The sequence below is a fragment of the Battus philenor genome, unplaced genomic scaffold (assembly GCF_028537555.1).
Source record: "Battus philenor isolate CCGP_79_NKW_IND1 unplaced genomic scaffold, ilBatPhil1.0.hap1 SCAF_11, whole genome shotgun sequence".
Taxonomy (NCBI): Eukaryota; Metazoa; Arthropoda; class Insecta; order Lepidoptera; family Papilionidae; genus Battus; species Battus philenor.
In genome coordinates, this window is record NW_027181673.1 from 9,232,506 (window position 1) to 9,241,062 (window position 8,557).

The following is an 8,557-nucleotide window of genomic DNA, read 5'->3' on the forward strand; positions in this document are numbered from 1 at the left end:
GTGTTTCACTGATCATGCCGAATTTTCCCTATTTAATAATCGATTATTGCCCAAGGGTAGGGACGGATTACCATATCAAAAGAACGCATGATCTCATGTTCGACGTCAATTTTTATAAAATACTAGCTACGCACCGCGACTTCGTCAGCGTGAAATTTAACAAAAAATTTTAGTTTATTTTGTTTTTTTTCCTTGCTACTTTAATTATGTGTGCTAGACATGAATTTCACAATTTAGATAAATTCTTACATCACCTACAACTCGAAACGTCATTCGTTAGTTCTTTTCGTTTCAATTAAAATCTGCATGAGCTGTCACGACAATATGTATGAAATATATTGGAATGACAGTTGCGCCATCTGTCGACAATTGGTCATATCAAATAAGAAACTCATAGGCTCATGCACAATAATTTTAATGAAGATTATCACAGGATCAAATGCATAGTTAAGGATTATATTAAGTATACACAAAAAATATCCATTTTTATATATATGTATATAAAGATTCCCTGGCTTATCATACACGAAGCGTTATGGCTTTTACAATACAAAACCCTTAACAATATAATTGAGAGGTAATGATATATGTTAAAGGCATTCATGACAGTTTTTGACATTGCAGCAAAAAAATCTATTTTTCCGCAAAATTTCAACTTTTATCAAAATGTGCTATATTTTATTTATTTCGATTAGGCACACCAACAGCAAAACACAATATACATTTTCATTAACTTCGTACTGCACACAATAAAGTATGTTTGTCTTATTGTAGACGTATAAAGTCCTGGCTTTAGTATTGGCTCAAAGGCTTGGGAAAAAATTAAAAAACTAGCAACAGGTATTCAAAAATAAAATTAACAAATAAATTATTAACAAAAGTAAGTTTTATTTATTACATTATTATTATAAATAAAAAGACTTTATTTATATTACGAATATGAATACACGAAGCAACGTATTTTTTTATGTATTTCGTATTTAAAATTTAGAGTATTAACTCTTGCGAATTACTCCAGACAATATCTGAATTTCATAGCGGCTTATGTGAAATGTAGCAAGTCAGGGGATTTCAGAATATTGTTAAAGGTACTTCACTGTACGGATCTCGGTTCCGCAAGGGTTACCCACATCCTTTGTGCGTTAGAAATTTTAGTTGTAAGCCTTGTAAGCGGTACCGCGGCCGGATACGTCAACCGCTATTATAGCGATGTGCTCTTTACGGTTAATCCCTGTAGATTATTCTAGATGGAAGTATCACGAATTATTCATATTGATAAATACGTTTTCAAAATTTTATATAACTTCATCGTCATCATTTTCAGAGCTACACGAAGTGTATGTAGGTATGAACACCTTTCACGCTTTAGCCCGATGATTTTAAGAGTCACGTTGACTTTATTCATTCGTTTTAAGACAACAGGCTATTGCGAGATAAAGTGGCGGAGTTTAACAAATAATAAACTGACTAATTAAAATCTATCGTAATGCCCCTATCAAGTTAAATGAAGTTCCTAAGCGATGTCAGAACGTTTTCAACAATATAAACTTAAAACATTAAGTAAAAGATTGTAATGATATACTCATTGCATTTCATCATCAACATCATCATTACCGCCGTAAGACATCACCTGCAGGACATAGGCCATAGATTTCAAAAAAAGTCCATCTGACCTCTACCGAGGACTTAAACAAGAGCGTCCTACGCTGCGCTGCCGGTCTGCGGTAGCCAGTCTAGGACCTTGACGTTCGAGCTACTTGGACTTCATTTCCGCATTACTAATTTGATCTACTAAATACATCCCGAACATAGCCCTCTCCCTGTGAGCTAGCCATCGAGTCCTAAAGTGAGAGACCGCGTTTCACTGCCATAAGTCATCACTAGCAACTCATATTGGTCATAGAAATTTGTCTTTAAGCACTGTATGTTAACGTAAAAGATGATCATTACATTTAGATAGATAAATTTAAACTAAAGCGTATACAGTATTGGATACGAGATTACTCGTATTCACATAATCTTGTCCATAGCATTATAAAATTATTTCCCATCGATTTTTATTATGCTGTAATATATTATTCAAATCGTTGGTTAAACGCTCCCGCATAAAAATTAAATATTTTTGTGCAAAATTTCACCGGTCCTGAATACTGCAATCCTTTTAACAGTTGATTACAATTTGCATAATTAAACAATTTCAATTCAACGAATGGTATAATTGTGAAAAATTTGAGTCGCCTTAATTAACACGCTAATTAAGTATTAACGGCGGGGGATTTACGTGCTAATATTCTTGGTTTTATCAAATATATTTTTAAAGCGAGCTATCAAAAAATAATGATAGCAGGAAAACGTTGAAGGAAGATGTATTCTCTATAACAGCAACACTTTTCAGAGGTGCAAAAAGAGATTGGCAAGAAAATTTATATTCATAAGCACAGTAAGACGTTGTAGGGGACGGTGAATTTTGTAATATTATTGAGGGAGGCTCCCTCTCAGGTAATCGACTGACAAATGTCTGAGATATTTCACCGACTTCATTTTGCGCATTTTGGGAAACATACAGCTTCGGATTATTTTTGTCTTTAGCTCGCATGTTCACTCTTCTACGGTTATTCAAAATATTATAACTAACTATTATTTAACTGATATTTTTAAATCTATGTAGAAAATGCGTAATGTAATAATATGTTGTGTTTCTCCTATATAGTATACCTACTGTAATACAAACACATAACTTATTAGAAAAGAAAGAAAATGCATTTTAATATAGTAATTTGCCTATATTCTGTTGTTAGAAAATATAAAAAAAATCTCTCATAGAGCAGCATTTCAGCAATGTCGATGAAATCGAAAAATACTTCAATGAATGGTTTGACTCTGACAAGCAGTTTTTCTAGTATGGTAGAAGCTGATGATATAATATTTTTATTAAATAAATATATTATCATAATTTCGTGTAGTGTCAACAAAAAAAAAATTATGCGTACACCTGTTATTATTATAACCTGATAGACACTAATGGAGTAGAAAGAAATACTACAATAAATCAAAATTTTAAGTTAATCATATAGAAAACTGTTTAATAAATACCCATAATGAATGTAAATGTAGTCTCTAGTTTTCTCACATTAAGAAAGAGCGAAGTAAGAATTTTCGGTAACAATCTCAATCTTTTATAGTCTGTGTTGAAGGTGCAAAATTAGGAGTAGAATTAGATTCCCCAGACACGACGTGTCCAGGTTAACCAATGAAGCGAAGTGTAAAAGAAGATAATAAATATCCATCGCTTGCTAGATAACTTTGCGAATAAGACAGCTATTGATTTATAATATCAAGGTAGTTTTCAACTTGGGACGATTAAGGAATTTTGCCTTCGAGAATTGAAAAATATTGTTAATTTTAATGTCACATTGTTTTGTTATATAAATACAGAGTGGTTATATGTGTAAAAGCTTTAAAGGAATGAATATGTAGCACATTTGTCAGCAAAAAGCTTTAAGACCTTTTCACTTGTATCCATTCACGCTGTATAAAGTGGTCACTCTGAATATGTCACATTAATTTATTATTTTAGACAGTAAACAATAATATATATTTTTATTGTAGGTATCCGAAATACTTACTTAAAACTTTTGAAACCATTATTTTTAGTTAAGATGTGTCATAAATTAATTGACGGTAAATATTCTCCCCTTTATAGCTTTTACTCTTATAACCAATCCTTTTGTATAAATATACTTAATGTAAAAGTAAGAAGAACAATTTGAGTAAGGATAAACCTTCTACGAATAAACGTAATTCGTAAAAAGATTCACATAATACAAAGTCAACGCCAGTTAGATAAATAAACAAGATCCTGCATCGCCGCAGGGCAGTGTACACAAAACACGAGATATGACAAAATATAAGGAAAGCTCTGGGAAACAAAAACATTTTTCTTCCAGTAACCTCGTGTTTACAGCCAAGTGTTTGCCGTCCTCGGGCCCCAGATGTTATTCGCCATAAGCCTCTCTTATTAGGGATTCCGTATGTTCAACCGCAGGAGTACTATCTACTGAGTATTTTTGTCTCAAAGACTTTATTAATATAAACCTTACTTTTGGGCAAAAAAGTCATTCTGTTTTCGTAATTTCATTTACTTTGTAATTATACGGAATTGGAACGAGTCGACGCGGTTAAATAATCTTTTTACATTTTCGGTGCATATTTAGGTACCTTTAGAAATAAATTCACGGAAGCATCTAATTTTATAAATCATCTTTTTTAACCTTGTTTACTTAAACCATTTTATTTTAAACTGAATCAATGTAATTATCGATAAATCATTTCTCTGTTCAGCATAGAGATTGATATCAATTTTCAAAATAATCACGTATTTATAACGACTCACATCCTATACCGATAAATTTAAATTACGCTGCTAAAGTCATTGTTCTGTCATCATGAACTGAAACATGTTTTGTCGTTTCATTTTCGTGTGCGTTCTGATAATGACATCGGACGCCATAATTTTTGAAGGCAACTACGTTAGTATATGATGTAATTCATATGCCACCAGGTTTCATTTCATAATTTTCATTGTTTTAATTGTTTTTACTTTTAAATATACTCGTACATAACAAACTTTTCATATTTATGGTCAATATGTTTTATTTACAAGATTAAACGTACGTACATGTATCGATATTTATTAATTAAATTAAGCATAAAAGTCCAATAATACAAGCAATGTATTATTTTTCAATCTTAAAAAACACACTTTCACGCATATATTTATACATTTAAATTTCATGTAGGTTTATTAGTATGTAGCTTTTTACATGTAGATATCAGATAACTAAAAAGAGGCTTGTATTCAACATTATATTAGGTAATTCATTAATATAAGTTCGTAATGTGTGTAATGTTTGTATGTTTCTACAGGGTTCCTACGTTATAAAAGTAATATCATATGCCATTCAAAACTATAAACCATTTGTAAAAGTTGTAGCAACTATGAGGCATTTCGGCAATGGTTCTTCCACCCTGATGTTTCATAGTGCAGTGTCCAAGGAGATTGGTGTTTTGGGGGTATGTAATGATATTTAACTTATTATAACTTCAATTACGTCAACGTTTTAAAAACAAAAGCTATGGTACATAACGTTTTACATACTTCTGATTTGTTCACTACTCACGATAGAAAAATTAGTAAAAAATATATTTAACATTTATATAACAACTTCTTATTAGAAAACTTGATAAAAATTAACTATTTATAATAAAAAAGTACATAACGTTGAAGTTAGTTAATTTTATAATTAAGCTAATTTATCTTAGACCCTCATTTTTTCAGTTAAAATATCACAATTATCATCATCGTTATCATCATAATCATTGTTTATGCCATAAGACATCTACTGCTTAACATAAGCCTCCCCTAGATTTATAAAAGGACAAGTGGAAGCGACCTGCATCCAGCGTCTTCTGACAATCATGTCATTATAAATGACCAATCATAACTACAGCAAAAGCGCTGATTTAGTGAAAGAACATTTCATTTTATTTTTTTAAGTAGTATAGTTCTGTTACAGAATAAAATCAAAAAATGTTGGGTCGTATTCAGAATTGCACATTTTTTATTCAGATAAAAGTACGCTGGTACGCTTGGGATGAATCCTTAAAGAAATTCTCACAAGCCATCAACATTGTTATGAGGAACGTTTGCGAGAAACAGCTTGCAAAGGAAATTCTTGGCATGATCCCGGGGTTGGGCAAAGATTGCAAAGTGAAGCCGGTAAGTAAAACAAAGTTATAATTATATAACGTCTGATCCCGTTAATTTGCTTTTCAAAGTATTTTATCTATGTCTAGGTCTCCATTCGTGTAAAGATAAATTAAGAGGACTTCTTTGAAAAAACATTATAAATACTTTTATTAATAAACCTTTTTTTTTTAGATAAAGATAGTATAATAATAGCTTAGCGGATTGCAGGCAAGCGATTTTGATGATGACAATTTTGATCTTTAGTTGCGAACTCTATTTGCGTATTTCGTCGTTAAAAATATTTCGAAAGTCAATATATAGATAGATAAATTAATTAATTACAGTGTAATTGAAACACTATTAAAAATATATTAAATAAGAAAACATACAGAATCTTTTACATTGTTATAATGTCTGGCCACGTTCACGACGATCATATAACGCGTTAAGTACATACTTAATTATTATATTAACCTATTTCGTAATTATGTCTCTACAATATAGCTTAATACAATGATTGTATGGTTAAATTTACCATAGAGAAATCAAACTTTTTACTTATTTGGTCACATTGTAAAATGTAAACATAAATTACTAATATATGATAAAATAATATGCGACCTGTTTAGATACTATTGTAGTACATAAAATGTTCGAAGACATATTGTTCTCTTTGCAATCCGAGTTGGCATTCTGACATGTGTCCTAAAAACTATATATGGACATTCTGTTTTCGAACAAAAGTTTTATTACCGTTGAACTAGTTAAGAATTGGTACGAGATATTAGCAAATGACGCATTATTTTTCATCGACCTGGTTTATAATAAATACACATTTTCTGAGTTATAACTCAATCAAATAAAAGTTTCTAAGAGTTTTTCTCCTTCCGTTACTAACTACATATTACAACCTTATGTATGTGCATAAGAAAGTTAATACTCTAACCGAGGCCTCATGTCTTTTGTGGGCAACTGTGAACGTTATTACAGAACATATAGGCTAGTTCAATCTAATTTTAGTTTTTGTCGAATTGTGCTCTTCTGGTATTCTTGTTATGGCTTACACAAGTGGTCACGACAAATGATCGTACGTGGAAATTAATGTGAATAAATAAATAATATATATAAAAGCGTAACTAACTTAAATATAAGTCAAAATTTTTAGAGCAGATACGGATAGCATAAAGTATTACACTACACACATTTCAAAACCGACATGATATTTCAGCCATCATGTTGTATATTACATTTAATCTATGAAAGATGACGAAGAGATGAAGGAGGGTATTATTAAGAGCTATTTTCTAAGGCTATATGCGATTGGTGCTAAGCTCTGCTATCCTGTCTGTCTTTCACAGCTTCTTAGTACTCATGGCTAACACTCAAGGCTAATATTTATGACCAACTGTGGGTAGGTTTGGTGGACCGACTACATAATCAAGGCTGCAAGAAGTTGATAAATGCAGGCAGCGCTGGACCGATCATCGGGGCCCTACTATGGACGTCTATCGGCTGAGATGATGATAATGATTCTTAACTTCCTTTTTTAATTTGTGGTTTAAAAGTTCGTATTAATAATATTAATTACTTGCTATTTTATCTACACATACGTGTCTCCTTACATAAAAGATTATAAAAGAAGTAACTTTTTTTTTTCAGGGCGAATATAACTTCACCATTCCTGATATAAATGACTTAATGCATTCACTAATAAATAACAAATTCTTTTATGGAAAATTCAGAACAGTGACCGACGTATTTACCGACAAATGTGGTAGAATTTTAAAAACGAATATGACTATAAGTGTGGAGCCCGTTTAAATGATAAAAATAAAATGCAAAATTTTACTTTCGTTGATCATGATTTTACCTTTGTATCCAAGTTGTGGACGATATCACATCTACCAACTAAAGCTGTGCAGTTATCTTTTTATTATTTTCACATCTAAGAAAAAGACGCCAACAAGATATATATTTATTAACATGTAATGGCAGTCAATAATTTTTCACTGACAAGATGACCTCTTAACTGCCATTCCAACTAGCCAATCCGCTGGGCTTCTGTTCTGAAAACTTTAAAGCCTTTATGATATTTCTAATCCAAACTAGAGCGTACGTTACAAATTATTACAAAAGTACAAATTAGAATTTATACCCTTACGGAATTTAACGCCTGCTAGTACTGAAGTATACGAAGTTAAAATAGAAACGAGGGCAAAAAATCGAGAATATGTTTTACATCCGGTCAGGTGTCGTGAAAATCCTGAGGGAAATCTAACTTTCCCGGAGGCGCAGACAGCAATCGATTCTATTCAAATTTATGACAGAGAATAACGGTCTACGTATATCATTCAGAGTGGTTATAACCGTTTTTACACATGCGTTAAAATTTATTGCATTTAACATTTTGAACAAAAAATACACTGAATAAAATCGAACACTGAATAAGTTTAAGATTTTAAGAATATTTAAAAAAAACGCATTATTACACTTTGCGTGATATTTCATTATCATTATAATGTCAGCCAATAGACGTTTACTGCAAGCCGTAGACCTCTCTCAAAGGTCGCTACGGTGACCGATCTTGCGTTGCCCGCATCCAGAGACTGTCATCTGTTCGCTAGTTGTCACTGCAAACACTTTTTATTACCACTTTTAAATGCCTCTCAAATTAAGTTATCTGAGAGATATATTATAGAGGACATTTTAATACTACTGAAACTGCTGTACCGCGCCTATGGAATGTGCGCGGCGAGACGGGGAGAGGGATGTGGTGGCATCTCCGTTGCGCCAGCAGGCGGTCAATAC